The 27266-nt window shown below is 35.9% G+C and overlaps 2 long non-coding RNA genes across 3 annotated transcripts in view; one reads left to right on the forward strand and one right to left on the reverse strand.

The window, feature by feature from the left end:
* LOC147035746 (uncharacterized) overlaps positions 1–10329 on the forward strand; it is a 137341-nt gene extending 127012 nt beyond the window's left edge. The window contains exon 3 of the long non-coding RNA XR_015049542.1: positions 10208–10329. This is a non-coding gene — a long non-coding RNA (uncharacterized LOC147035746). The remainder of the gene's footprint in view (positions 1–10207) is intronic.
* The window catches only part of LOC147035748 (uncharacterized), a 56383-nt gene that overhangs the window by 16060 nt on the left and 13057 nt on the right, over positions 1–27266 (reverse strand). The window contains exons 4-5 of one of the 2 annotated variants that reach the window (XR_015049541.1): positions 10159–10390; positions 7089–9089 (exon numbers count right to left, since the gene is read on the reverse strand). This is a non-coding gene — a long non-coding RNA (uncharacterized LOC147035748). The remainder of the gene's footprint in view (positions 1–7088; positions 9090–10158; positions 10391–27266) is intronic. The other variant, XR_015049540.1, reaches the window with a different exon arrangement.

Below are 27266 nucleotides of genomic sequence, written 5' to 3' on the forward strand. Positions count from 1 at the left end.
TGGTGCAAGAGCGACGTTGGGCAGCAGCATAATTGGAAGTAATGATCTTGATGCCTCATCACGTTTCCATCTGTACTGAGTGGGATCCAGATGTAGTGGCTGCAGCTCAGCAGCTGACTTTTTAATATTGCTGTCTGGATATGAGCATGTCACACGTTTTGTTCAAAGGACTCTGTAGTTGGTGGCAGAGCCTTTAGGTCTGGTGCTTTGATGGCATTTGGTTTCACCATCTTAATCGACCACACCTCTTTACGAACATCAGCCATGTTGCTTCCCTCCTTGCTACCATAGCAAGCAGCCATGAACGCATTGGCTTCGGCGATGACATCGTCAATAGATGCATCCACATTCCCAAGTTTTTGAAGTCAATGGCCTGCTCCGAGTGTCTTCTTGCCAGTTAGTTTTCCTCCACGATACATCTGGGCAACGTTTTCGCAACATGTCAGTGAGTGCAAAGCTAATAGGTCTTGCACCATCTCGGCATGCTTTCTGGCATTGGCCCCAATGTCGATCAATGATCGGCCAGGACATGTTGCTTCCATTGTTACACAGCATTGCAGATGAAGTTCTCCGAAGTGCTACACAAGCAAGATGAACACATTATCATCACAGATGAATGTGATGCATTTTGCGCCATCTTCAGCAACTTTAGCGACTTGCTGAATCATGATGGCATCTGCCTCCTCATGCGTCGTTTTCAAATCAGTGCAACACCTTTGGGCTCCGTGTTGTATTTGCACTGGGGTAGACTCCTGTCCCATAATGACGAGCCTGTGTTGGCTCTGCTTTCTCTGTTGACTAACGTCAATCAAATTCTGGAAAATCAGTTCTATCAGCTCGATGCATGCTTTGTTCTCAGTTACTTCCAGAACCACCAGCTCTGGAGGTAGTGGAGACTCGTGGTTCAACCTGTGGCAACTGCTAGCTTGCTGCCCATCTCTTGCTAATCTTGTTCCACTCGATGCTGAAATCATGATCTCTGTCAAATGCCAGATATACATCTGATTTGTCTACCTTTGCCATGATGTAGCTTGTGAAGTTGTCAACAAAGTCTTGCAGAATTCCCCTGTTAGGCCAATGAATAACCCAGAGGATTGCACAACCATCTAAGATGGTGATTTCAGGTTGTAGACCCAGTCTTGTTGAGATTTCCACTTGGAGATTCTTCTTCAATTTCGACTTGCTCTTTGCCATTCTCATCTCCCCATTTTCATCAAACATTGATGTTGGCACAGGTGAAAGCTCGTAATCTAAGACATCACATAGTTTGATGTTTTCACTTTGTTGGAGTCCCATTACCCTGGAGTAGATGAGATTAGATCACAAACCTCAGTGGATCTCACAAACATGACTTTCCGTGTCACTGCCATAGTTCTGACTTGTTTAGATAAGGAAGCGTTGAATCCTGCTGTCCATCTTTCTTCATGCAAATGCATGTGTGCTCGGCCAATGTGTCATTCCCTTGGTGTGTTCACCTTCTCTGGTCCAATTCTGCCAGTTACAATGTTGACAACTCTGTCTGCATGTTGGTTTGGGTCAAGAGGGTAGACACAGGACTGGAGTTTTCTCCTTATCTTATCTCGGTCCTCTGCATCAGATCGTATGTGTGATGGCTTGTCTTCCTTGTGAATGGTCAGCTCTGAGACTATGTGCCCCTCAGACATATCTGTGAGATCGTAGACTATCTGATTAAACGTGTGTACACTATAGGCCCACTTCTTCAGTGTAGGTTTCAGTGTAATGCCAATGATTCCATGTATGCCATGACCGTAGCGCATGAACGTGGACTCGATGTACATATCCGACCATATCCCATTCCATAGGCTCTACTTGTGCCACATCACGTGATCTCCTTTTAAGAAGATTTCCAGAATGTCTCCATGAAGCCTTTCCATCATTTGAAGGTATTAGAGCCCATATGTAGCATAGTTATGATGTACAGCCACGAAGAAGTATGGGAGCATCTCCTTCATAGCCCAAAGATGCAATGACCAGTCTCCTTTATGCTGAGTGTGAACAAATGCCATCATAATGAAGACAGGTTTCACAAGGTTCTGTACCCATAGTTGTGTGGTCATGCTCTTTGTTGCTTTAGTGTCAAGAGTGTCCATTAAGTCTTCATGACTTTCTGACCGAGCCACGCTGGAACGAAGGACCTCCTCAGTCACCAATCACAGGGCCCTGACATTTTGCGGAAACTTTTTCCACCAAGCATATGAGCAACACCTCCAAAGGCAGATTTAATCTCGTCTTCCAACCCACTTTCAGCCATCAAGTTCCCCACACAACCGATGAAACTCAAAAGGGTGTGCATGCCGCTCAGCCTTGGTATGAACTGTGTATATCGCTCAGGATAAACCCATTTAACATTAACGGCCACTCAATACAGCTGTTGGTCATTTGTGAAGATGGTTACGGTTTGTCCCACTCTGCAATCAAACGTTTTCCCCCCTCCATTGCTCTAAACATCGTGTCAGGATCAGCTGGATCCATATCTATGAGTGTTGTATAAATGGCCTTCGTTGCAGGTTGGATGGATCATCCTTGCTCTCTGCAGAGCTTCATATTAAAGCCACCAAACTCTGGTGTGATCTGATCAGAAGTGATTTCCTTCAGAAAAGAGAAATCCATATCTTGAACTCTCCTAAGTTGTACAGCTTGATGAGCCAATACGCGGAGAGGTAACACCACACGTGTGGCTTTTTCAACTGGCATTGCTGGTTTCTCAGGTCCCTTGTACCTTTGAACCAAAATATCTTCTGTCACAGGTGTCTTCATTTCATCACGGGTCAATCGGCTGATGATGGCTTCATCTTCAGATGCGGAAGATATCTCCTGATCTTTTGTGGTAAGTCGTACTGCAAGAGAATGTGTTGAAACGAGTCCATTCTGGGATGCGATATTTGTGTCGAAGTTGTCAGCAACAACTTGAACGAAGCCACATTCAGCATTGGCGGCTCCCCTAACCCCAGAGTGAACAGTTGCAGCCTTTGCTGCTGATCCTTTGAAACGCTGAAACTCATCATAGGAACAGGTCACACGATAGTTGTACTACTGTTCGATGAGGCTTTTACGAGTGACTAGAACTCCCAGTGCTATTTGGAGTGTAGTTGGTCGATTGGTGATCATATTCGTTTTGATGTCTCCAATCAGAGCTCCTGGAAGTGTGCTGTCCAGTTTAGCTGATATTTTGGAGAGTAGCAATTGATGGGTTGAACTCGCTGCTTCATTAGCAATATCTATATTAATTCTAGTCTGATAGGAACTGGAGTTGGAAGACAACTGCATAGATTCCTGTGTAACCTTCTTGGAAATTCGTTCTATGGAAACATCAATGGCATCATCTTCATCTAATGCTACGAAGTTGATCGAAGTAGACCCTCTCTTGCGAAACAAGATTAAATGAGCGACACCTTCACCAGACAGAACCAGAAGCTCAGAGCCAAGTATATCCAACAATTTGGATAACATGGTTTTTTGAGAGTATAGCTTTCCTCCATGATCCTTGTACATATTGTAGACTTCTACTGAATTTCAGATGCACAACATGTCGTTTTTCATCGAGAGGATGGTAGAACTGACAGCTCTCTCAATGTCCTGAGTTTCGATGCCACTGTGTGCTGCTGCTGCAACAGAACGGGGTGCCTTGAAGGACTTTCTGCAGTCATCATGATATCTCGCATCAGCAGCATGAAGATCGCTGATTGCGCCCATTAATCATATCTTGACCTGGCGTGCTTCTTCATCCTGGCGGGAGTCGATGACATCGAGAATAATTTGTTTGAAAGTTGTCCGATCAACATGATCTGCAGTCCTACAAAGGAGAACTCGCTGCCAACGTTTAGGATTCTTCTTATCAAAATCCATGATGCACTTTTCTCCGCAAAAAATGCAATGTTCTTTAAAGTCAAATACTGTCGTCTTTGAATGGCGGCTTGCTTATTTTGCTTGTTGAAGCAAATTCCAAACAGATATTACTCATTTGTTTAAAGTGCCTTTCTGTGTGTGAGCGTGATGTGTACATTGACACACAGTCTCTATGGCATTTGAGCTCCATAGATTTGTCTGCCTGTAATCTCTGTTCAAGCTCTTCATGTATACCATCTTGTCTTGCTTTGCTTGACCGGATGATACTTCACACTCTGTCTGGACCAACTGTTACCAGAGGTTTTCCAGCTTTAGTTGCATCGCAGGGACTGAAGAAACAGTCACCCATGGTGATGGAGCCTCAATCTGTAACAATAGAGGTAATTATAAACATCAGTAAGCATTTAATTTATTTGTTTGTATTTAAAAAAATTTCTGAGGAAACAGGTTCCACCCTCTGCACTTTTAAAAATCAATAAAATACACAGTTGCTTTCAGACAGATCAAGTTAAATAATAAAAAATATCTTGCTTCCAAATAATATCGATCATTCCACTGTATCAGAAGACATTACTCTGACTTAAAGCTCAGTTCTCCATGTTTCTTTCATAACATGACAAGCCTCAACTTTCTTGATCAGAAATAGTTCATGCTGTTGATCTTCTGAGGTGAGCCATTTCTTCACAACTGCACTGAGGATAAACGGCTCTGCACAAGTTATTTTCAAACAGTTTTATTGTTATGTTGTTGTTTTACTGTATTGCAAAAACGCCGATCGGCACGGACAAATTCAGTGGGTAAGGTTATGCTAATTTGCATAATAATGAGCTAAATTTGAATGTTATTAAATTTTAAGTGGGTTTATCATGACCATTGACCCTAAAAACATGGGTGTAGACACCTCAACCAGGCTATTTGGATGCTTGCCTTGGGAGATATTTAGAAAAATTGTAATTTTGACAATGACCACCGCTAATTTGCATATTAAAGGGTTTATACAAAAATGCTCAAGGTTGCCAGAGTGGCATCAATCGGAATATTCATTCAGATGGTCTGATGATCACAAAAATGGAGAAAAACATTGTGCGGACCCTAATGCAAGGTCATCTTGAAAAATGGTGTTTGACATGTGGACTATTAGATTTCTACTTGTGCAGTGCATTCAGTAAGAATTCACACCCCTTGACTCTTTCACATTTTGTTGCATTACAGCCTGAATTTAAAATGGATTAAAATATAAAAAATATTGTCACTGATCTACAAAAAATACCCCATAATGATGAAGTGAAAACAAGTTTTCAGATTTTTTTCAAAATTAATTACAAATAAAAAGCTGAAATATCTTGCATCATCGATAAGTATTCAGCCCCTCAAGTCAATACTTTGTAGAAGCGCTTGTAGCAGCAATTACAGCTTTGAACTTCTTGGGTATGTCTGTATCTTCTTTACACATATGGATTTGGGGATTTTCTCCCATTCTTCCAAGCAGTTTTCGTCAAGCTCTGTCAAATTGGTTGGGCAGCATCAGAGAACAGAAATCTACAAGTATATCCACATATTCTCAATTGGATTCAAGTCTGGCTTTGGCTAGAAAACGTAAGGACTTTCACATTATTCTTCTGAAGTGATGACAATGTTGCTTTGGATGTATGCTTGGGGTCATTGTCCTGTTGGAATGTACATCTTTGCCACAGTCTAAGGTCTTTTGCACTCTGAAGCAGGTTCTCCTCAAGGATTTGCCTTTATTTCATTCCCGTCATTGTCCCCTCTATCCTTACAAGTCTCCCAGTCCCTGCTGCTGAGAATCATCCCCATAGCATAATGCTGTCACCATCATGCTTCATGGTCAGGATGGTGTAAGATGGGCAATGAGCTCTGCTCAGTTTCCACCAGACATAGCGCTTAGCATACATGCCAAAGAGTTCAATTTTCCTCTCATCGAACCACATAATATTTTGCTCATGCTCTCAGAGTCTTTCACATGTCTTTTTGCAAACTCCAGGCATGTTGTCATATGCCATTTTCTCAGGAGTGGGTTTCATCTGCCACTCTCCCAAAAAACCTCGATTTGTGAAGTGCTGCAGAGATTGTTGTCCTTCTGGCAGGTTCTCCCCATTTCAGCCATGGACTCTGTAACTCTGTCAGAGTGGTCAATGGGTTCTTGGTCACCTCCATGACCAAGGCCATTCTTGCCCAGTGTTGTTTAGTCAGATGGTTAGCTCAAGGTAGAGGCTTGGTGGTTCCATATTCTTTCCATTTCCTAATCATGGAGCTCACTGTGCCCTTGGGAACTTTCAGCACTCTATAAATAGTTTTATACCCTTTCCTGGATCTATACCTCCTCACAATTATATCTTGGAGTTCTGCAGACAGTTCCTTGGACTTTATGGTGGAGTTTCTCCTCTGACATGCACATTCAACTGTGGAACCTCATGTTGAAAGGTGTGTTTCTTTCTCAATCATGTCCAAACAATTGAATTGTCCACAGGTGGACTCCAATGAAGTTGGACAGATATCTCAAAGTGCTCAAAGGAAATTGGATGTGCCTGAGCTCAATTTGAAGTGTCATGAAAAGGAGGTTGAATGCTTATTGACATACGACATTTCAGCTTTTAATTTTTAATTAATTTGTAAAAATTTCGAAAAACGTGTTTTCACTTTGTCATTATGGGGTATATTGTGTGGCTCTGACTAAATTTTTTAATTTAATCCATTTTCAATTCAGGCTGAAACACGACAAAATATGAAAGATTTAAGGGGTGTGAATACTTTCTGAAGGCACTACATCAGGATATTTGTCAGAAGTAAGTCCGCTTGGAAAATGTGTGCTGAACGGCAGCAAGTGTAAATGTTAAGGTTTCATACAAGGTTGTGTTGTGTATTACCTCCTCTCAGCGGCCTAGGCTGAGTGGAGGAATTTGTGGCCACACAATGCACATCTAACACTATAATAGCACTTTTTGGGAAATAACTGACACTTTCAAGGTACCATGACCAGCCATGGCTGTCCTGTAGCAACCTTGCAAAGGACTGCAGGAAAAACGGCCTTGTGTGCTGTGGGTGGAGGTCCTAAATTGGGGGCAGGACATATGCTGTGGGAAAGCACCACCCCCTCTCCCCCACCCCCCTTCCCCCACAGTAGAGCGGCCAATGGGGACCAGCCATGGTCAATCTCAGGGAATAATAAAAAGTGATGTGCTCTCTTTGCTTGTGTCACTCACCATGAAATGGCAGTGATGAGAGTCTGGAGGATTGCATCGCGATCACACCCTACATCACCATCACACCTCTTCACCTTCATGCCACGAGCTGCACTGCAGCTACAAACATCATTGTCCTGCAGCCACAACCAGCTCATTCCAGCAAAAGTCATCGCTTGTTTGGTTCTGCTTCGTTGTGTGAACCTGTTGTTGTGGTGCCATTAGCTTGGGTTAGGATTTATTAATTTATCCTGCATATAAGATTGCACGTCGCTTCATCTCTATTTTTGTCTGTTAACCACTTGGTTAATTCCATCTTATTTATGGCATATTGTCTGCCATTTTCACTGGTATTACTTTGGTAATAAACCATTTCTACTTTAAAGAACATTGTTTTTCACCTTTTGCTTTTCGTGCATGAACACCACCAATTTCAATTTTGTTTGAGTGAACCTTAGGGTTTTGAAATAGTAACTAAGAATGCAGTAATTGAAAAGATTACTTCAACATCCGGTGATTGTCTTCGACGATCCTGCTCAGATGGTCCATTCTGATGGATCCCTTCTGAAATGACAACTGGAGTCAGTAGTGCATATGGGATTCTCGTTCAAATCCCATGACAATTGTTGGCAGGTTATGGGATACTAACCCATTTAATTTCCCCAAGGATAAATGAAGAAATAAAATGTAAGTGTACAAAAAGTGATTGATGAGTTGAAATTTAAAGGAGATATATATTTCCAACTTTGCATGCATGCAGGAACAAAGGACAAGATGGCAGACACCCATGAGAGGTTGTTTAACATGTGGTTGGAGGTGAGCTCGTGTTGTTTTTTTTACAAGGATTACAAGGAAATTATGTGCAGGTGGAGACCATTTGGCCCATCATGCCTCCGCCACAACAATACCAAATTTAATAAATCCGTCAATACCACTTCCCTTCGTGTGCAGCCTTTTGGCTGCTACACGGGTACTCATTTTGGCGACCTCAGAAGGATGACAGGCTGAGTCAACCCCCTGGTGTTAATTCAGCGGAAAAAAACAGAGCTTGAACTCAGACCCTAAGATCCCAAGTCACCACCTTAACCGCGAAGCCAACACCAGGTTAAGAAGGGTGGGGTATGTAAGGGTTAAGGATGGGTCAAGCAGAGAAGAAAACAAGCAAATAACCTCCCCACTCCCAATGTAGCTGAGCCCCTCTACGATGGGCTCCAGATAGTCGAGTCAGGAATCTGACACAAAAAAGGAGTTATAATGAGGCCTTTTGTGTATGTGCTGTATGTACATTTTCAGTGATTCTGTTCAGCTTGCCAGGCACTATTAACCTACCATTGCAAACACAAAATATGTATTTCAAATAGTCTTTTTTATAAATAGGAGATTGGCTCAGCTATTTTTTATTCTCTAAATATCAGAAGTACATACATAAAAAATTGCCTTATTTTATGTTGTTCAATCACTATTTTTTTTTATATTCCTTTGACTTCCATGAACAGAAAACATCATGTTCTGTTCAATTATTTATATCACAAAGTTTATGCAGATCCATAGGCCCAGAAGTTAAGTTAATGACTGTTTAGTATAACAATGTTATATGCATTGAATGATCAAACAATCTTTGCCACTACCTCACCTCCCCAAAACAAATCTTCCCTTCCCTTGCAACGACGACTTCAATCATCTCATTCCATGTTACCATTCAGTACAATTTTTCACTCAAACTTTTGGGTGAACTCAAGGAACCTTGCACTTACCTAATTCATTGTAAAATTTCTCTTCAAGATACAACTTCTGATAAAAAGCAATACACATGCCTGCATTATGCACTTCTTCAACAAACTGCGCTACCCCAAATTTCCCATATTGATCAAACCCCTCAATTACTCCAATATAACTCCATCCAAATAATATGGCTATTTGTGCCAATGCAGTAGATTGATATACATCACTGGGAATTGTGCGGAAATGTGAAGGAAATCGTTGTTTGTCACTGTAGCATTTGCAAGTGAACCAGAAGTCTACCTGAAGAAAGAAAACATGGAAATCAATGTCCAACTGTAGTTGTTCCGATCCACCAAACTATTATGAGCCAGGGAGGAAAAAGACACATCAGGATAAAATGCTCACATGTAATGAATTCAACTTTATTCATATTTATGTGTAAAATCATACGAAAAAAACTGACTCAGCCATACTATCATAAAAGCGATAATTAATTAACATTCGCTTTGAAATGATAACCAATTAGAATGAATTTGCTTGCAATTTTTCAAAGGATTCAAAGGAGGAATGAAGCTGATCTATTAATTCGGCCGAGGTCGATGCTGTTTATTTCTGGTACATGAAACACCCTGCAACCCATTCTTCCAGAAAAGAGACTATTTTAAGTTATGGCAGCATTTTCCATCCAATCATCATGTGAATTTGTTTTTCATAAATTATGCATGGGTCAGTGCTTTTTACAAAAACAAATTTATAAGAGAACAAGGAAAAAAAGACATAAAATATCATCACCCCGATTGTTTTAGTCATTTTGCTGTGAGTATTTAAAGGGCAAGCCCAAATCTATCTACATTAAATTGGCCACCAGTCTACCAGTCAGACATCTTTGATCAGATCCTAAAAATAAAGTGAGGTGCATGTATATGCAGTCATGTCTTGTGCTTCTGCCAAGCTTGAACAACATCCATAAATGCATGTCCGAGAAATGGCTGTAAACCATTTAAGTAACAAAATGGCTGCCAGTAGGCCATCTTGGGTCTGATCTAAAAAAAAAATGATGTGAATATCTAAACAATCATTTATTGTCTGTGTGCCAAGTTTCATCAAGATCGGTGAATGCACGTCTGAGAAATTGTTGAGGAATCATCGTGTTCAATCATAGTGTTTGAGAAAGTGTTCAATACCAGTTTTAATTTTACATTTAAAATGGCCACCAGTCTACCAGTTGGCCATCTTTGATCTGATTGCAAAATAAAGTGAGGTGCATGTGTACGCCTTCATGCACTGTGTTTGTGCCAAGTTTGAACAAAATCGGTATATGCATATCTGAGAATTGGTTCAGTAGGTGTTTGTGGGAGAAAATAATTACATTAATGTACTCTTCTTCTTCTTCTTCTTCTTTCGGCTGCTCCCGTTAGGGGTCGCCACAGCGGATCATCCATCTCCATTTCGCTCTATCCTCCACATCTTCCATTGACAGTCCAACCATCCGCATGTCTGCCCTCACTGCAACCATGAACCTCTTCTTTGGCCTTGCTCTTCTCCTGCTACCTGGCGGCTCCATCCTCAGCATCCTTCTCCCGATATACTCCGCTTCCCTCCTGTGCACATGTCCAAACCATCTCAATCTCGCCTCTCTCACTTTGTCTCCAAACCGTCCTACCTGCGCTGTCCCTCTAATATACTCATTCCTTATCCTGTCCATCCTCGTCACTCCCAACGAGAATTGCAGCATATTTAACTCTGCCACCTCTAGCTGCCACCTCCAATTATATAAATGTACTCTCAATTATAATTGTTGCTGGTGCTTTATATACTTAATTTTTATGCTGCAAGTCAAATTGGATGTCAGTGATGCTTTCCTTTAGCCAAGAGTCTTTTGACCTTAATGTTGATGAAAGGAATGTCTTGCTATGGAACAAAGTGACCTGGTTGATAACACTGCAACTTTTGCCATGATTCTTTCACCTAGTGGACACGTATTGCAATTGGAGTTCTTTTGCCTCAGGCTTGTCGGCCCCCTGCACTCCCACAAAAGCATATAAATGCCAGAAAATGTAAACTTTGTTTAGTGCAAATCATTGTGGATGTATACCATCTCAGTGGGTTGTACTCCATAGTACTATGTTAATAAAATTAGCTGATGTAATGTACTTTCCATTGTGGAAAATGAATTAGTTGTGGCTTTGATTTGAGTAACAGGATTTACATTGAGTCGGTTTAAACGTTAACTACAAAATTCTACATGTTCAACAACCCGGATTTTTTTTTTACAACTAAAATAGCCGCCAGTCGGCCATATTTGATGGCATCGTGAAACAAAACGAAGTGAATATGTATACCATCATGTGTTTTCTTTCCACCAAGTATGAACAAATCGGTCCATACATGTCCGAGACATAGTTGTGCACGCACACGCATGCACGCACACATGCACGAAAACGAAAATCGAGACCAAATCCATAATCCCCCACTTTGGATTAGTCCAATGGGAGTCAACAGGGGCTAAGAAAAAAGTGAGGGCCTCGGCCAACGTTCCACAACATGGTCAACAATGGTTGTGGATGCCTATTACTAGTTTTAACAAATACCATTTGTGATTACATCTTGCATCTTCTTTTTTTTTTCTTCTGAAAAGCCTTTCATGTTTTCCCCTATGTGTAATACTTATTATGAAGAAGAAAACAATAGGAACATGGAAGAAATAAGGAATAATAAAATGAAGAAAAAAACAGAAAAAAGGGAAAAAAGAAGAAACATAAAAAGGAAGGAGAGGTAAAACAAGGAGCTGATGCTCAAGTTCCCACCTTTTGGGTGGTATGCGGAAGACATCTGTGTGATATGAAAGCTAAAATAATTTCTTAAGCTTCCTTTTGCTTTCATTAAATATCTGTTTGAAGAGTAATTTTGGAGTAATACCTTATTATTTTTCAAAGGAACAACCCACACAAGGCTCAACCTTAAATCAATAATGGTTAAGGTATACTTGTATACCTTGTCATTATTAAGTTAAATTAAGTCAGCAGACCATATGTAATCAACTGCTTTGGAATAGACCTTTCTTATTTTCAACTTTGTGATTATTGGTTCATGTAATTAAACAGCTCATTGTTATTTCCTGTTTGCTCTTCAGTATTGATGACATCATGAGAGCTTAATAGTTTTTTAATTGCCCATCCCCAATTTCAGTTTCACTCATCATATTTTTCACAATAATCCTATCAACCTTGTCGCTCAACATTGGATTTTGTATCACTGAAAAATTCTCCAACATTTCTTGATTGGATTTGTGTTTTTCATCCAATGTCATGCTAATATGACCACAAGAATGGGAAAGCTGAAGTGGACAGCGAAGACTGCAAATTAACACAGATGAGAAAAGTTTCGGCCGGTCGAAAAATCTCCACAAACTTAAGGAATTCAAGTTTTGAACTTCAAGAAATTGAAACTTTGGCAAGGCCTTCACCATGACCATAAAGGTCAAGGTCACCAAACTTGGTATCATTTGATTTAAGTCAACTTAAGATCAGAGAAAAAAATTGTTCAGATTCGGCATGTCATCGCTATCAAAAATTATGCGATTAAAAAGCTGCCAAATCACTAAAAATCAGATTTGTGATGTTATCGCTACCAAACATTGGATACCATCAACATATCGAAAATCGGATACCATCAATTGATGTGGAATTGTTCGAAAAATATCCCTGTCAAGTTTCATCTCGATCCAACTCGAACCAGAAATGATGGAGCTGTAGGTTTTTTTCAAAGTCGATACCAAGAACAAGAAGACAATTATGACCAGCGATATGGGAACAGTTCCTGGTCAAACAAACGCGACACCCGACCTCCGTTTCTAAAGAACCCGGAATTTGGAAGGTGCTATGCTTGATTCAAGAAAATATTGTAGGTGGCCCTGAAAAGGGACAGGCCGTAGAAATGTTGCACATAAATCCAGCGCATCTAAAATAATTTGGGATGGTCGCAAAAACTCGCTTCATAATTCATTTCAATTACGTACAAATTAGTGGAATTTACAATAATCATAAAAACATTATATGCAACAATACTTAGTCCATAGTGTGAAAAAACAATATTTAGTTGTCCGGACCATCTGTGCATAGTATGAATGGGTACATTTCATAATGTACGGACCATCTGTCCATAGTATGAATGGGTGTATTTCAGAATGTATGGACGAATATGACCCAAGTTCTAATAGTCGTTCCTTGCAATGTCCTTATAATATGAATGGACGCATTTCGTAATGTACGGACTGTCTGCCCATAGTTTGAATAGGCACATTTCATAATGTTCGGACCGACTGCCCATAGTATGAATAGGCACATTTCATAATATATGGACTGTCTGTCCATTGTATGAACGGACGCATTTCGTAATGTGCAGACTGTCTGCCCATAGTATGAATGGGCAGATTTCGTAATGTTCGGACAGCCTGTCCATCGTATGAATGGGAATATTTCTGGCTTTTATTGTAAGGAATGACTGTCCATCTATGATCAGGAAACAGTTTCTTCCTCACTTTGATTAGACACCTCAATGTCAGGAAAGGCTTTGCGAAGAATTTGCATGAAAAACACATTATGATGGAGATGTTTGGAGCACTCTTCATTATTTATAATCTTTCGTGAAGCTGATACACCTCTTCGCAAATAAATATGAGTGGGAGGAGAGGAACCATCTCCTGTGCAATTCAAATTAGGCCCAAATATCATCATATTATCTCAAGCGATTGTGATTGAAAGTTATAGCGCACAATAATGACTGACGGTGACAATGGGAGATACGTACATGTAACCACACTTGTGGCAGGTCAGTTAACTTCTATATTTATGCCTTAATGGTGAAAAGAAAGCTGATTTTTGTAAGAAGGTGATCTTAGCCATTATTATCCTAGCCCTAGCGACCACCAGCACCAACAAAAGTTTGGAGGGAACAAACCACAAAAGTTGGAGACATCTGACGGCAAATGCAGAAATCGATAAACGAAAAAGAATTGCAGTGCCTGATACTCACTCTGCATCGAAACTCCTGCAATGTAATCAAATAAGTGTCGATTAGCTCAGACTTTTTACTTGCAGAGAAATGACTGAGAATTGAAAAAATGATCGATTTGTTTGCCATTGCTCGGGCGTTGCTCGGGAGAAATTTTTGAGAAAAACGCTCTAAAAAGCTCTATTTACGTGGAAAACTGCCCGCACTCATATGATATTGTTAAAACATCTGATGAGCAATATTTGCATCGACTGCAATTTTAGTTTTGCCTGACCGACATAAATGTCAACAAGCTTTTTCAATGAATAACATTTTGCCAAGTAACAAAATGGCGGATTTTCATGTGTTGCTTAGCAACCGATTTCGGATACCAAAAAATTTGATTTCAAATTTGACGACAAGTTTGATGACAAATTTGAGGTCACCTCCTGAAATGATCGACCAGCATTACAACCTGGGTCTTACTCCACAGTTTTATCTTTGATATTTAGCCATCAGACCGGCTTCTCCTGAGTAGGGTGAATATGATGGTTCTAGCTCACTTTTCCCCATGTAAATGAATGGGGGATTTTCAGCGATTCCCTTTTTTTTTTCCCTAAAAATAAACCCCCTTTTTATCCGTTTTTCCCTGCTGTGCAGGGGTTTGGTTTTATGGTCGGATGCCCTTCCTGGACGCCTCTTACAACACAGGGATATGGTACACCTATTCTAACCGGGGCATACACCGGGACCAGTATACTGGTACTCATTTCGCCGACCGCGGAAGGATGACAGGCTGAGTCAACCCCCTGGTGTTAATTCAGCAGCTGAGCGGGATTCGAACTCGGGACACTGGGATCCCAAGCCGCCACCCTAACCACTAAGCCAACACCAGGCTTTGTATATATATAACCAGGCTATCCCAAGGTATATTTATTTGTCTCCCCTTTAACCTGGAGGTTGATCAGCTCACTCATTGAACCTATAAAGATTTGTTCATTCTCAAATTCCTTCAATAGTTTAATTTTCTTTGCACAATAATCCCCATCTAAAATATTGACAAACAAAACATTTGAATCTTTATATTTTTTAAGATACCCCTTTTGTGCCATTACGAAATGATAAACTTCTCTTAATGATCTCATCTGACCACCTCCTGAGCCACATATCATTTTGAGATTATAGTAAATTGTTTTTTCATTGTTCAATTGATAACCATCAAAGTTTTCAGTCCATTCAAGGATATTCATTTTTTTCTTTACATCCTCTAACTTACTAGTTTTTAAATTAATTCGCTTATTTGTTTTATTTACCTTTGTTTTAGTTATTTTTTCAATAAGACTTATTTGATATTTTTCACATTCATTATGTTTTCCATTTATATACCAAGACTGAGATTTTCTCCACTCTTTAGTTTGATTAATACTTGGTTTAACCATTTTTATACACTCTATCATACAATATCCATATGGAACACAATCTATTCCATTATCTAAAATAAATCTCTTATCATCAAAGGCTCCTAATGCCTTTTTATTTACTTCTTCACTATATATGTTATGTTTATAACTTCTTATTGTATTCATTTTCCTGTATTCTTCTTTCTTATTCATCAAACAATTATAATAATTTCTAAAAGTTATTGATTTCTTTATTACATATTTCTTTATTCCCTTTAACCTCTTATCAATCTGATCACCATACTTATAAGCATATGCCTTTGCTCTCAATCCAATAAACTCACTCATTACTTTTCCACCCAACTCATCCTTAAACTTACCAATAACCTTTTCATTCTTTTTGGAAAATAACTCACTCTTCTTGCTGAAATTACTTGTATCATATACTCCAATATTTTTCTTCATATCTTCATAAACATCATCAGTTTTTATATCTAGGATAAAACTATCAGTGTCCATATACAACAATGAAACATTTTCACCATACTCTTTCTTTAAGTCATTATACAAATAATCATACATCAATATCTTTGATAAATCAAGAACTGCTGTTCCAATATAAATTGGTTTATCCATTACAATACTTTCCTTTTTCATATGAATTGCAGAAAAGTTCTCTGAAAAAACCTCTTCTCTCTCAAAACTTGGTTTATTTATCAATCTCGAAGCTTCTTTCCAAGATGTTGCGAATCTAATGTTTTGCCTGTTTCTAACATTTTCCATAGTCTTTCCAAATACAGCATTATTCATTAATTTATAAAAGTCCCCTTCAAATTTTACTTTTGTATTTGCTCTCATATCTGTATTGAATTGAATATACTTTTTCACCCAAGGACTTTGTTTAAATTTTAAAACTCTATGAATTTTAGCTACTCTCAATCCTTCTCTCAAAAACTGTTTTAAGCTTCTCTGATGTAAAACATATCCCTCTTTATCATAGAATGTTGTTAATAACTTTTCTGTTGATTTGCCTTTAATATTAAAACTTTTATGATAATCACTGAACCATTCTTTCTTTGGGGTTTCTTTCTCACATGCAAAAGGAAGGTCTTTATGCTTATTATGAAGAACACTCGGGTACCTCAAATCAACTTCAAAATAATAACCTTCTTCTTCGTCATTCAATTCCTCTTGAGAAGAAATAACAATATTCATCAAAGCCTTTTCATAATCCTTTTCTTCCACCCACTCTAATTTACCATAAGGTAGAGATTGAGACATTGCCCATCCATACAAATTATTAGCATCAAAATACATCAAATAATTACTATCTTTTTCACTATCATAATTTGGAAGATATTTATTATTTGCTTTAGCATATCTTTTTGAACATACTTGTGATATTCCACCTCTCTTGGACTTCTCAATCATCAAAAGCATATCCACATCACTGATTAAATCTATATCTTGTTTTGTCATTTTCAACATTGCACTCCAAGCTAAACCAGGAGCTGTGAAATAGTGGGCAGGGTCTAATCCATAACAATTTTTATTATGACAGAGTGTTCTAAAAGCCTCAAACACATCAGCTAACAATAAAACATCTGTTTTTAGATATAAATCGTGATATTCTCCAAGGTTCTTTATCTTAAATAATTTCCATATTTCTTGTGCGTGTTTATATTCCTTATCACTTATCTCTTCTTCATAAAGGTTATTATAGAAACTTTCTTTTGATGGAAGTTGTGTTTCTTTAAATCTCATAAATGAATCCATATAATCATAAGGATAAATTCCCTTACTTGTAAGAATTTTCTCTTTACTTTGAATTTCATTCCTTGTTTGAATTTCCTCTCTCGTAAGAATTCCTTCTTTAATCAGAATTTCATCTTTAATCAGAATTTCCTCTTTAGTTAGAATTTCATTCATTGTTCGAATTTTCTTTATAATTAGAATTTCATCTTCAGTTAGAATTTCTTCATTAATTACAGTTTCCTCTTTACTTTGAATTCTCTCTTTAATCTGAATTTCCTCTTGAGTGAGAATTTCCTCTTTTGGAAAGAATGAATTAAGATTTGGAAAAGAGTCCGTGGAGCTTAGATTTGATGCGAGGTAGGCTAGTGGTGTTCCCATAAACTTGTAAGAATCTAGAAACCTAATACGAGTTAAAGGTTTTGTGAATATCATTTTTGAAAATGAAATATACTTTTGACTTGTGTTTGTTATGGCAGAAATATTCCCTGGTGTTTTTGAAAGTTCATTTGTAAATAGATGTGTATCATAGTTGGCGCTGTTGTGAAGAAAGACTGGAATAAAAGAAGGTAATTTATAATTAAGATTACAACAGAAATGAGCGGGACCTCTATATTTACCAGTAAGATGACAATGATCCCTAACTTTAGACTCCTTAATTTCCCCCTCACAAATATGACAGATATTGTTCTTTCTAAATTCTAATTTTTCTTCTTTGGTTAATTTCATCGGTTCATTTGTTTCTTTCATTAATTTAGTGAGTCTTATACAATCCTTTTCTAATCGTTTTACAAACTCTTGTGAAGCTTTTTTCCACGATAATGTTCAAGTTTGTTATACTTTTCTCCAACAGATGATTTGATATAATAACAGAAACCACAAGGAATATGTTTTTGATATTTATTTGTATATGATTCTTTTGGATTAGGAGAAGCAGTATTTATCTTTTTAAGGATACACTCAAAATCAGCGTATATCACAAATGGGTGCATGAAAGATTTATTATAATCTTCAAAAGAAATCTTTTCACCAGGTTTCGGCATTGTAATTACAGCTGATTTATGATTACTACAATATTTTGAATGTTGCTCTAATCGTTCTTTTGTATGAAATGAATTAAGACATCGCTTACAAGGATATATTTTATTTGCTCTTCTGAATACCTGAGAAGAGATTAATCTTGATAAATTATTGATGTATGTGTAATGTGAATTCTTTCCAACACTAAAATATAAAAGATCAATGTGTGTTTCTTCATTTTTATAGTTGTTTGAAATTTTTAATATTTGAACTTTGTTTGTATCCGTTAATCCATATACATTAATAGAAAGATTATTCTTTTTCTCAAATTTAGGAATATCTGTTAGTGGCATTGGGAATTTAAAATCTTTAATGTCTAAGGTATTCTCATATTTCATATATTGTTTTACTCTTTCTGAATTACATTTTGGTGGATGTAAGTGAGCAAGAACAGACCAGAGAAAACATTTATTATCATTGTTCTTAATATTAACAACTGCCTTCTTTAGTTTTATTTCTTTTGGTAATTCAATATAAGAAGAAGCTTTAAGAGGGTTTGATTTTAGAATGTGTATATCTAAAAAGATGATTTTTTTAATATTGAATCCACTTCCTACCACTGTATTATCAACATCCTCCTCTTGTCTTGATAGTTCTTCATAAACCCCACTATTCAAAAAATCTTGAAATGATGTTATAAAATGAAGATCTGTTCTCATATAAGGAGTTTGTTCTTCATCTTGTCTTTTCATATTCATTTTCACTCCCATATAAAACTTTAAAGTTTTCATTTCTTTTAATGTCTTTTTAATAAATTTTTCAACATCGGGTTTCACTATTTCAATTGATTCAGCTATTGATGATGGACCGGGTTCTCCAAATTGAAAAATCCTTATTTTTATATGCCCTTTAAATGCCTCATCAGTGTTTTTAATATAATAGTCTCCCTTTACTTTAAACTCATTTTTCTTGTGTTTTTGTGATTGAAGATGTTGATTATAACTACTCTTCAAAACATCCTTTGAACAGATATCACAATGTTTTCTTTCCAACTCAAGAGGAGATATTTGATGAAATAGATTAAATGTGTGTTTGTTGGTTCGGAGGTGTTTTCTATAATGTTTATATTCGTGATTACAAACATCGCAGTACGTTGTATTCACCATATTTATAGAATAAAACTTTGCTTAAACTAAAATTTTCTTGATGAAAATTTCGTTTAATTTATAGGTGAATCTGTGCTTAAAAACATTTTATCCTCCAACTTTTTCACTTAATAAATACAATGTTTCAAGACACAAAAGACAAGTTTCAATCAATCTCTTCATCTGTTAAAGATACTGAGAAATATGTCAAGGATGTAAAATTGAACAAAGATAAATATAACAACTATTGGATAAAAACTATTATGGTAAATAATATGAGTTCTTCAATTTCCTTCAGTGGAAGGGCTTTTAGTATACCTGGTAGAACATCAATTAAAGTATCTCTAACAAAAGTTTCTCCTCTCCTTCTAGTAATATATTCAAAACTAGAAAAAGCAATGAAACAAGAAAAAGTATCAAAGAACAAAAACCTTATGGATGTAGCTTTAGAAAGAAAAGATAAGACCATCTGTAATATGCAAGGAGAAATTTGTATTTTTTTCAACAACCCTAAAGATGTAAATCTTGATGAAATAAAGGATGTTAATATATCAGGTGAAATGACATTTCGTTCAATAGTAGTTAACGATAATTTTAAAATTACCTTTAATATAAAAAATGTTGTCGTTGAATCTGATAATGAAAAAAGTATATCGATATCGATGGTAATATACAACTGAAAGTATAGATGAATTTCAGTTTAAGTAAAGTTTTACTTTATAAATATGCTAGACTTTCCTGATTCTCCATATGACAAATTTGAGAATTGTCCTGCGTGTGAAAGACAGGGATTAAACACAGAGTCAAAAGCCTATAAACAATGTATATTCTGTGATTGTCTTCTAATTAATGATAATAAAAAATATAAAAAGGAAAATAATTCTTTTAGATTTACACCAAAAATGAATTACTTTACAAGATTGATTAGAGAAATGAATGTAAAGTATGAGGATGATAACACACCTTTCCTTACAAGGGAAGAAACTGAACGTATTAGAGAAATGTTCAAAGGATTGATGTTATATATTATTCATGGATGTGATTTTCAGGGAAATATCAACACAAGATATTGCATAAATAAAATAATGGATTATCTTGAAATTAAACCTGAACTTAGGATAAAATATAGAATTTCGAAAAAAGCCAATAATAAATTAAATAACCTGTTTTCCAAATATATAAATGAATGATGATTTTATACCCATTTGGGAAAATAAGATAAAATTTGACAACCATAAAAATCTCCCAAATTCATTAAGATGCCTCATAGTTGGTTCAAGTGGATGTGGAAAAACCTGCTTACTTTTAAAAATGCTCCTCACTCCCAACTTTTTAGATTATGACAATTTAATAATTTTCACAAAGTCGAGTTTTCAACCAGAGTATCAACTACTCTCACAAGGTTTTAATGCTGGTCTTCAAAAAGAAGATATAATCGGTTTATTTAAACTTCAAAAAAACCTAAATGATTTTAACATTGAAGATATAATACAACTATTTTGTGATACACAGAGATGTAAAAAGAAATCAAAACCGATAACTTGTATTCTGAGTGATAATACGGATGATATACCGTCTCCCCAAGATTTGGATAAATCCAAAAAGAACCTCGTTATCTTTGATGATTGTGTTAATGAGAGAAACCAAACGGTAATGGACAGCTACTACACAAGAGGGAGACATTCTTCTTGTAATTGTATTTATCTTAGTCAATCGTACTTTCAGCTTCCTCGTCGTTCCATCAGAAACAATGCTAATACTTTTATTTTATTCAAGTTAAATTCAATAGATATAAACAATTTTTGGAGAGACAATTGTTCTACATTATGTAGTAAAAAGGAATTTGGGGATTACATGAAACACACGACTGAAAAATATAAATATATTGTTGTGAAACAAGATGAGATATTAAATGATATTTTTCAATAAATAAATGGATGCGAAAGAAAGAGCAAGAAGATTTAGGGAACATCAAGAGTTGGTTTCAAAAGTTGTAAAACAGCAGGAAGACATAAAGAAGAAACACAGACAGAAACTAACGGGCGAAGAAGCATTTGAAAGAAAACAAGAGAAATTTTTTAAACCACTTTTAAAAACTTCCCAAGAAAAAATGAAAGATGTTTCCACAGTTCCCACAGTAGAATATACTCCTAGAAAGCTTCAAATGTTAAAAGATTTCAGTCAAATGACGGAGGAAGAATTAGAGCATTTAGGAGAATTAGAATATGATGATGAAGGTTTATTTCAACAACTGGAAGAGATTAATCAACCCCTGATTATATTGTGAATGCTGTTCAAAACAATGAATATTCAGCGGATTCAAAAACCAAAGCAGGACTCATTCCAACAGAACAACCAGCAATATTTCATCTTGTTAAAGAAAAGGTATTGATATTTAATGATGAATTAAGGTTCTTAAGTTCTGCTCAACCCCCTGTTAAACTAACTCCGAGATTAATGTTTCTTCTCACAAAAGATGGAAGACAAGGTTCAACTGTGAGGGATGAATCAAAGTATATTGATAAACCATTGGATATGGAAAATAATGATGATAGAGTATATATTGATTTGCTGAACACTCTAAATTATAAGGTTATTCTTTCTGGTAAAAGTAGGAAGAATGAGAAGGAGAAACACATTATTCAGGCTTTAAGTATCCTTGGTTCAGGTATTAGTTTTCTTCCAAATGACCCATCGCAATTAGTTAATAGACTGTTATTGTTGTTCGGCAGTAAGAAGGCTGGAAATAACAATTGTTTTAATGAAGCATCAGCCATTTTAGATCAGTTGATGAACATGAAAATAATTAATAAATCTCAATATAAAGACATTTTATCTCATATTAAATAAGATGAGAAGCACAATCCTGAGTTTTGATTTCACAACAAGCGACCACACATCTTCATTCCCATACCCACTACAACTTGACACAACAAAAGAATATGAGGCATCTTTATTGTCCATGGAAACTTATAATACCTTATTTAATATAACTGATAAAAATGACAAGTTTAGTTATAATCCCGGAAGTGGATACAAAACGATAACAGTCTCACCCGGAGCATATGAGATTTCTCAAATATCTTCCGAAATTGCTCGTCTTATGAAAGAACAGGGTGATGAACCAAAAAATATTGTTATAGACATTCAAAAACATACTTCAAAATCAACGATTAAAGTTAAAAATAACTACAAGGTTGATTTCACAATTGATAATTCATTTAGAGAGTTATTAGGTTTCTCCTCAAAAAGATTGAAACTAATGGGACGTTTTACAGTGATAATGTCATTCAAATATCCTCAGGAATAAATTCGGTGTTAATTCACTGTGATTTGATTGATGGTGCTTATAATGATGGAAAAAAACAAATACAATATTTTCATTCAGTGCATACTCAACCCCAATTGGTTATAAATTTAATATGGAACCTAAAAATTTGGTTTATCTACCTGTGTCAGGAAAAACCATACACAGAGTAAATTTTAGGATAACCGACCAAGATAATCGTGTGATTTCTTTTAATGGAGAAGTTATATCCATCAGAATTCACCTACGTGAAGTTTTCCAATAAATAAATACGATGGTTATTGTGAGGAAGCACGAGTTGGGAAAATATAAAATAATTACAGGGGATGGGATGTTCCTTTCCCCGTACTACAAGGGTGAAGGTATGTATCTTGGTAGAGGATACTATAAACCTAAGAGACAAAGGGGTGTTGGACATCAATTTAGAGGAGATGGGATAATTGATACTCTCATGGGTATTGGTTCAACTATTCTTAAACATAAAGACCTAATCGGTTCAACTGCTTCTGCTGTGGGAAATGTAGCAGGTGCTGTAAAGAGTATAAAAGATGCTCAGAAAGAATCTCATAAATTACAAGCAATAAAAGAAATTAAGAAAGGCAAAACTCAGTTGTCCCCCCAAGAACGACAGAAAATAATTCAAATACTTGGATCAGGGTTTCAAAAGTTTTAACATCTTTTTCCTAAATAAATACAAGTATGGAAGCAATTGATAGTATCTATGATTTGGATGATACTATTATTATCTCAAACTCCACTAAAAAAGAAGATTACTTCAAGGTAAATGCAATAACTGGAACAGACTGGAATACGAATGGTACAAAAAGTTTTGAAATAAATAATCAACAAACCTATTTGAATCTCTCCGAAAGTTTCTTGTTGTGTAAATTTAAATTCACTAAAGCTGGGAATAACACAAACGCTACACTTGTAAATGATTTCTTCTGGAAAATGTTTGATAGTGTGCGTTTGTATATTGGAACACAAGAAGTTGAAGCGGTTGATTATGTCTCTGCTGTATCTGAAATGATAAAATTTACACTCTATACATTCAGTGATAGAATGGGAAAGGGGTCTGTCGAAGGTTTTATTCCTGATATGTCAACGGGAACAAACACAGACCCTGGATATATTCAAAGGAAAGGAGCGTATAATGATGATACAAAAGCAGAAAATAGTTTTACTGTGGCGGTTCCTCTTAAAGGTATATTTGGATTTTGTGATCATGATAAAGTTCTGTATGGTCTTAAAATTAGATTTCAACTACAAAGGAATGATAATGAAAATAGATTGCTTTTTGGTGTTGGTAATGCTTTTGGTGATCAGAATAAATTTGTAATTGAGGAGATGAGTTGGTATATCAGTGAATATACTCCTAATCTTAAAACAGAAGAGATGTTGAATCGAAGACTTAACTCAAAGAAACCACTCAGTGTATCATACCTCAAAAGAAGATGTCAACACGTTAAACTCAATCAAACTACTTACACGTGGAATTTGGGTGTTCTGGAAGGAAAGCCACGATATCTGTGGATCATTTTTAAAAAGCCAGATGGTGATACTGCGACTGATAAGAATAATGCATTGAGTGATAATGCTAAGGTGAAACAACTTCGCGTTTCTCTAGATGGAACATATTATCCACGAGATAGATTGGAAATTAATTGGGAAAAAATGATTTTGCTGAAGCATACAAGTCTTACCAAAAGGTGTGTGAAAGTAATGGAAATAAAGAACCTATTTTGGATATGACAGCATTTAAAAGTTTGTATACAATCTATGCGTTTGACCTGAGCGCGCAAAAGGAAACTATAAAGTCTAATCGAGTGGATACTTCCCTATACATTGAAAGAGGAGAGAGTGAAGAAGTTGATACATATTGTTTGCTTTTGGAAGAAACAGAATTGCAGATTAATACAGATAATGGTGTGATGATTAGTCTCACATAATTTTTTGTTAAATAAATGAGTGGCAAAGTACCAACTGGGGTATATGTTAATCAAATCAATCTTCATAAACTATCATCTTGTGTTCAAAATCAAAAGCCTTGTACGATTAACGTTAATACAATTCAGAGAAAAGGAGCAGTAAGAATTGATGTTTTGCTCACAAGAGAACAGGTTAAAATCTTGAATGACACTGGCTCACTTAAAATTAAAATGACAAAACCAATGTTGAAAAAATATTCAATAAGAGAGACGAGTGGAGGATTTCTCCCATTTCTAATTCCTTTATTTGCTGGTTTAAGTGCGGTTGGAGCATTGACGGGTGGTATTTCAACAGCGGTGAAAACTGCCAACGAAAGGAAGGCTCAACTCCAGGCTCAAAAAGAATTGGAAAGACATAACAAAGAGTTGGAGAAACAAATTAGTGGAAGTGGTGTAATTGTAGATTTTGCTGAAAAACTTGAAGGTCTGCCTGATAAAGCGAGATTGTTAGTTGGAGATATGCTTTCTTCTATAGCACAAGCAGGTGTAAAATTAACGAAAAGAGGTAATGGATTATATCTTTCTAATAAATAAATGAGCATTGATGAGTGGTTGAAAGAATTTGGAAAGAATACAACATCAAATTTACAACTTGCCAAATATTGTAAGAAATTAAAAATTCATAATGTGGTTATTTGTATGAGAGATGAATTAACAAATGTGTCGAAACATACAAAGAATATTATTATGAACTTAGAAGATAATAATGGGAACGGTTCTCATTGGGTTTGTATTTTTAATAATCAAGACAAATATTATTTTGATAGTTTTGGTCTTCCACCACCTGTTGAAGTTATAAAATTCTTACAGAATGGTGTTTATCAAACATTTCAAGTCCAAGAATTAAATTCCAAGTGTTGTGGTCAATTATGTCTATATGTGTTATTTCAACTCAACAAAAATATAAAATTTTATGATATTATTTTTAATCTAATATAAATGACTTATGTTGGTAAAGATGGTTCTATCTTTGGTGTATCTCAAGAACTGGATATTGATTTATCAAATTATTACACAAAGGCACAGGCTGAACGACATAAATATAATATAACCAAAAATATTAACATGAAAAATGCTTTTAAATTAAAAAATTATCCAAGCCCGACTGACGCGAATGACTTGGTGAGATTAAGTGATTTATCACAATATATATCCTTAAATAAAACGGCTGTGTATTCCAAAGATACAGAAGTGTTGATATTATCTCCAGGTCATACAGAATTCACAGTTCGAATTAAAATAAATTTTTATAAAGAAGGGCGTATCGTTTGTATGAGAATAGAACAATGGGGGTATGATATGAATGATTTAGGGTATAATTGGTCATTTAAAATTAACCTCGAAGACCTGGAACAATTAAATCAGTCTCGTAAGGAAGAATATTATCCACTTGGTATCGAGAATGAGTTTTGTGGGTCCACGATTAGTAAACAACAAATAAAAGAATTTAATAAGGGCAAATATAATAATGGTTTTGCCCTTGTTTATCTCATGAAAACAGAAAAAACAGGATTATATATAATAAGTAAGGAAATACAAAATGATTTAACTATGGGAAGATGGGGAGGTGTTTCGTGCCATAATATTATTCTAACATATATTTCTAATACATAAATGACAGCAAGAAGGCTTCAAGAAAATTATCATTTCTGTGTCCAAGCATACCTTCAAGAAAAGGGTATTCGGTATTTTAATAAATATGTTCTACAACATAAGAATGAGGTATTTTCAATAAAAGATTGGCATTATGCTGATGTTGATAAACCGACAACTTTAGATTTAATTAGAATGTTAAATAATGAAAAAATTATAAAGTTAAGAAAAGGTAAGGCTCTTTTAGAAATTCAAAAGAAATTTTATTGGTTTCCTGTTGTAAAAAAAATTATTTTCGATGCAGGAATAACAAGAAATCCTGATGAATATATGTATAATATTCTATGGGGTGTAAACGATTCAAGGATAGTAAGGGATGAGGAAGGAGTTGAAGAAGAGAGGGAAGAGGAGGAAAAGGAGAATGAGGAAAGAGAGAATAGAGAGAGGGAGGAAAGAGAGAAGAGAGAGAAGGAGGAAAAGGAGAAGAGAGAGAGGGAGGAAAGAGAGAGAATGAATAAATATCAAAATATGGAAACCAGTGAGATTCAAAAAAGAATAGAGGTATTACAGAAAATAACTCAACCCACCGAGGAGGAAAACAAAGAATTGACAAGTCTATTTGCAATACTTTCTTCAAGACTATTGACATCGTCAAGCCATTCATTTTAATTCAAGTTTTTTCTTAAATAAATGGAGGAGAGAGTGAAGGCATTTCTAAGGATTCTTTATGTTTTAAAAATTAAGATTCAAATGTGCATGTTGGAAACTAAAAAGGTTTTTGCACTCTGCAGAAATTTTTCTCATAAATAAATGAGTTATTGTCTCAAATGTAAAAAGAAAACTAATACTAAAAATATTTCATATATTAAAAGTAAAAATAACAGGGTTATACAAAAAGGTATATGTTCGGTGTGTGGTTCAAAAAAAAATCAATTTATCTCCAAACACAAACTCGGAGGAGATATACAAAAGTTTTTATCAGGAAGTAAATTTACAACTACTGGAATACCAGGGGAATTACATCTTCCAGGGTATTCTTTCTGTGGTCCAGGCACAAACTTGGATAAAAGATTAGATGAGGCAGACAATCCTAAATCCTGGAGTAAACCAATCAATAGAGTTGATGAAGTGTGCATGAGACACGATATTGATTATGGGAATACCACAACGTTGGAAGAAAAGCATGAAGCCGATAGAGAAATGTTGTATAATTTGTCTCTGATACAAAATCCAACCTTGAGAGAAAAAGTTGATAGGTTCATCGTGAAGAAGATGATTAG

This window comes from Eptatretus burgeri, chromosome 1 (assembly GCF_056783735.1).
Source record: "Eptatretus burgeri isolate ZD-2024b chromosome 1, Ebu_testis_v1, whole genome shotgun sequence".
Classification (NCBI taxonomy): Eukaryota; Metazoa; Chordata; class Myxini; order Myxiniformes; family Myxinidae; genus Eptatretus; species Eptatretus burgeri.